The sequence below is a fragment of the Erinaceus europaeus genome, chromosome 1 (genome assembly GCF_950295315.1).
Source record: "Erinaceus europaeus chromosome 1, mEriEur2.1, whole genome shotgun sequence".
Taxonomy (NCBI): Eukaryota; Metazoa; Chordata; class Mammalia; order Eulipotyphla; family Erinaceidae; genus Erinaceus; species Erinaceus europaeus.
Window position 1 is genome coordinate 10,060,174 of NC_080162.1, and position 5,156 is coordinate 10,065,329.

General features: G+C 41.5%; 1 pseudogene; it reads left to right on the forward strand.

Moving 5' to 3' along the window:
• Window positions 1-3,500: 3,500 nt before the first annotated feature.
• On the forward strand, window positions 3,501-4,132 carry LOC103127251 (small ribosomal subunit protein mS33-like; annotated as a pseudogene).
• The last annotated feature ends 1,024 nt before the right edge of the window (window positions 4,133-5,156 follow it).

The following is a 5,156-nucleotide window of genomic DNA, read 5'->3' on the forward strand; positions in this document are numbered from 1 at the left end:
AAATGCAGGCAGGGAACAGACCTCCTCTCTCACAGTGATAACAGGATTAGAAAGAGTCCTCAGAAAGCCTTTATGTCATCACAGTTTTCATATGGGGAAAATTAATTTTTACAGTTGGAGAACGGTATTTAAATATTTATTGAGGGGTGAGGGAGGGTAGATAGTGTAATGGTTATGCAAACAGACTTTGAGGTCTGAGGCTCCGGAGTCCCAGGTTCAGTCCCCCCACCATCATAAGCCAGAGCTGAGCAGTGCTCAGTAAAATAAGTAAATAAATAAATGATACATATTTACTGAGCACGTTCTATGTATGAGGTATTGTAGTAATGATTGAAGGTACAGCAAAAAGCATAAAAAGTTTTTTTCATTTGCAATCTAGGAACAAGAAAAGTGAAATCACGGGGGCCGGGTGGTAGCACACATAGTACTAAGTGGAAGGACCTGTGCAAGGATCCTGGTTCGAGCCTTGGACTCCACAGCTGCAGGGGGATCACTTCACAAGTGGTGAAGCAGGTCTGCAGGTATCCCTCTTTCTCTCCCCATCTCTGTCTTCCCCTTCTCTCTCGAGTTCTCTCTATCCTGTACAACATTAACAACAACAATAATGGGAAAAAGATGGCCACCTGGAGCAGTGGATTTATAGAGCTGGCACTGAGCCCCAACAATAACGCTGGAGGCAAAAAAAAAAGAGAGAAAGAAAGAAAGAAAGAAAAGTGAAATCACAAGACAAACCTTGAACCAGAATTTATATCTTATAGTTCTGAATTGTAGATGCTTCTTGCATTTTCCATTTAATATACTTTGAGCACTGAAGGTTTTCTGAATGATTCTGGACAAATCACTAAATATACGTAGGCTTCATTTTTATTTATATATTTGCTCAGTCATTTACTAAATGTTTACAGAGAATCATCTGTATCCTCGGAATAAATTCCAGTAAGCTTAGACTAGCATAGGACCTTTTTGCTGAGTAAATTTTGATCTGTCAGTAATTCTTTCCAAACAGTAACCCATAGGTAGTTGGAGATTTTCAAGTTGACAGTAATTTGCTTTTCTTCCATTCAGATCTGGCTTACTTCTCCAAATGACTGGAATCTCTTCCTCTCCCCACTCTCTCCCTTTTCACTGTTCTCTCTTCTCCTCCCTTTCTTTTCTTTCTCCCCTCCATCACTCTTTTTTAAAATTTATTATCTTTATTTACTAGTTAGACACAGCCAGAAATCAAGAGGCTAAGGAGAGACAGACAGAGAGAGAGAGAGAGAGAGAGAGAGAGAGACAACTGCAACACTTCTTCACGACTTGCAAAGCTTTCCCCCTGCAGGTGGGAACCAGGGGCTGAAATCCGGGTCCTTGCACTCAACCAGGTGTGACACCACCCGGCCCCTCTCTCCATCACTCTTTCCCTCTCTTCTATTTCTCTATTCATTCATCATCTTTAGTTTGCAGTATAAGCCTTAACACCAGTCAGTTGATTTGCAAGAAGAGATTTGGAAGTCATAAAGCAAAGACTCGGAGTAGCTCAGTTAGCGTACACTCCTCTTACTCTAGGTCTGATCCACATCACAACTAGTATTTATTATCCCTAAGTAGGAGCTTTTCATAAGTCTCAAGATTTTATTTAACATACAGGATGTAAATACTGGCTTACAGCCACCACCATATCAGGAAAACATGTTACTGGCCCTAGTTCCAAAGAGGGCAAGGGTGAGAAGGAGAAGAAGGAAAAATGCAAAATAACATGACTAATTCTTGACAAGTCCAGATAAAAAAGAAGAAAGCGCTGGCATTTAACAAGGGGGGTGGTGGTGGTGGTTAGGATGGGGGAGAAAGAGAGGGAAGAAACATTCTGTTTCTTATCAGGGCAAATAGTGTTATCTCCAAAAGCACATCAGAACTTTCAATATTAACCAACCTGTGCCCTTCAAAAGACATTTTCTCATAGCTGAAGCATCGCATTCATGTTGACAACTGATTTATAAGGACAGGAATGTGGTTTCTTGGACCATTGCCTCACTAGACTGGAGAAAGTGTAGAAATCAGTGGTGCATCTGTTTGATTTATTTTTTCAGTTTTCTTGCTTATAATTTTCCATGTAAACTTTAGATAAGTGAAAAGTAGTCGCTCGAAATTAGCAATGCAAAACACTCTCTCTCTTTTTTTTTAGGTCTTATTTCAATAAGTGAATAAAGTAGATTGCCTGTTCTTTTTGAAGATCATTGTTTTTATCAACCCAAAGACTGATCTTCTCATCAAGTTCCTCCAATCAACTTGGGGTTCTCCCAGGCATGGTGTATTCTTCTGAGGCTCTCTGTGTATGTGTGTTTGTGGCGTGTTTTGGAAAGTAACAGGGCCCTGGAGCAAGTACAGACGCTGATCTAATGGGTAGAGAAGTCAGGCCCTGGCTAGAGGAGCATAGAGCCGGCCCCTTCTCTTGCTAGGACCTTGGTGCTGCTAAAGTCTTGTCACAACATTCTCCAGAAGGCTAAGGGGACCACGTCAGGCATGTTCCTACAGACAGGACAAAATGATAATTCTTTGGACAGGGCAATCACAGATAACAGGAGAGTGACAAGAAAACAGTTTGGCATCTGCTGATTGCAACCTAATCAATGCAACGAGTGCCACCCCAGCAAGCTTCACTTCTCTGTGAAGTCTCTGTGTCCAGAGACTTCAGATGTGGAACAACAACCCTTCAGCTTCATCACTCGGGTGAGACCTTTCCTTTCATAGTATTCTCTAATTCCATCCCAGGTGGTTCACTTCCTAACATAGTCCCAAAACCTAGATATAGACCAGGTTCTGTGAGAGAGAGCATATGTTCACAGGTATCCATAAACTAGGGCAAATATATACCTGAAAGCAGTAGTACACTAGAGTTTGCAGTGAGTACCCCCCAACACTTCATCTCCACTATTCCAAGCTTTGGGTCCACGATTCTTCAACAATTTGTTTGGCTTCGTATGTTAACTCTCTTTTCAGCCACCAGGTTCCAGATGCCATCAGGATGCCGCCAGGCTTCCCTGGACTGAAGACCCCACCAATGTGTCCTGGAGCTCCACTTCCCCAGAGACCCACCCTACTGGGGAAAGAGAGAGGCAGACTGAGAGTATGGATCCACCAGTCAACGCCCATGTTCAGCCGGGAAGCAATTACAGAAGCCAGACCTTCCACCTTCTGTAACCCACAATGACCCTGGGTCCATGCTCCCGGAGAGATAGAGAATGGGAAAGCTGTTGGGGGAGGGGATGGAATATGGAGATTGGGTGGCGGGAATTGTGTGGAGTTGTACCCCCCCATCCTATGATTTTGTTAATGTCTCCTTTCTTAAATAAATAAAAAAGAAAAAGAAAACAGTTTGATTTTTGCTGGAGGGTGTGGGGAGTTTTATTGAGTGAAACTATATCCCTGAAATCTTATCATTTTGTAAGACACATTGCTAATAAAATCTAAAGTGGGGGGGAAGGGCGCTGTGGAGGAAGGTCGCCTCTAGGCATCTCCCTCCGGCTGTTCAAGAAATGTCTTCGCTTTCAGAATATGCCTTGCGCAAGAGTGGCCAGAGGAGTGCCCGGCAATTTGGAGGAAGTCAGCGGGCCTATGGATTCCAAATCCATGAGAGCGGTGAAGCTGTTCAGTGAGCAGCCTTTGGCCAAGAGGAAGTAGACTGGAGACTGCTATGCAAATCACAACACTCACGTTGCACTGATGGGGACACTGCGGTTTTTAGGGCTCTACAGGGGTGAGCATCAGGACTTTAGGGATGAACAGAGGCGCCCAAAGGACCTCTGTGAACAGGGAAAGTCTAGGAAAGGGGAGGGGGAAAAGAGCAACAAATAGGGCATAAATGTGAGGCTGTCAGGAGAAAAGGCATCACTCCCCAGGACCGAGAGCAGAAGGAAATCTACTCAGCTTTCTCTTTCCTGGAAGATTCTTTTTTTTTTTTTTTTTTTTTTTTAAGACAAACAAACAAACAAAACAATGGTTTTTATATTTATTTATTTTCCCTTCTGTTGCCCTTGTTTTTTTTTATTGTTGTTGTAGTTATTATTGTTGTTGTTACTGATGTTGTCATTGTTGGATAGGACAGAGAGACATGGAGAGAGGATGGGAAGACAGAGAGGAGGAGAGAAAGACAGACACCCGCAGACTTGCTTCACCGTCTGTGAAGCGACTCCTCTGCAGGTGGGGAGCCAGGGGCTCGTACCATGGCCGTTGCGCTTCTTGCAATGTGCACTTAATCCGCTATGCTACCGCGACTCCTTCTGAATAGCTTTTTTCTGAAGATTGTAAACTATGGATTCAGTATGATTCAATTTCTTTAATAGTTTGGACTACTTACTTTAATAGTTGTGTTCTCTCCTGGATGAGCTGTGGTATGTATGGTCTTTGAGGAGTTAGATGATGGCATATAAACGGTCAGCTTTTGTGTATAGAGTTCCTCATGGGGTCTCTTTGCCCATTTACAATCTGCAGGGCCCACAATGGTATTTTCTCTTTTATCTCTGATATCAACAACTTATGTCATTTTTGGATTTTTTAAAATTTTCTACTTTTTAATAACTATTCATTTAAAAATTTATTTATTTATTTATTAATGAGAAAGATAGGAGGGGAGAGAGAGAGAGAGAAAGAACCAGTCATCAGTCTGGTACATGTGCTGCCAGGGATTGAATTTAGGACCTCCTGCTTGAGAGTCCAACGCTTTATCCACTGCACCACCTTCTGGACCACTTAATTTTGTATTTTATCGATGTCTTTAAAAATACAAAGTTATGGTTGTTTTTATTTTATTGTTTTCCTGATTTTAATTTTATTGGCCTCTCTTTTCATCTCTATGAATTCCTTTCTTATGCGTCCACTGTGTTTACTTTGCTCTTTTTCTAAGTTTCTTAAGATCTTTTCTATAATTATCTGATGCTATATGTTTCCCTCTAAAGATTAATTACCATCACATTAACACCATTATGTTATATTTTCATTTTTGTTCATTAAAATACTTTCTTTTACTTTGTTCTTTAAATTTTTTTTATTTATAAAAAGGAAAGATTGACAAAACCATAGGATAAGAGGGGTACAACTCCACACAGTTCCCAATACCAGAACTCTGTATCCCATCCTCTCCCCTGATAGCTTTCCTATTCTTTATCTCTCTGGGAGTA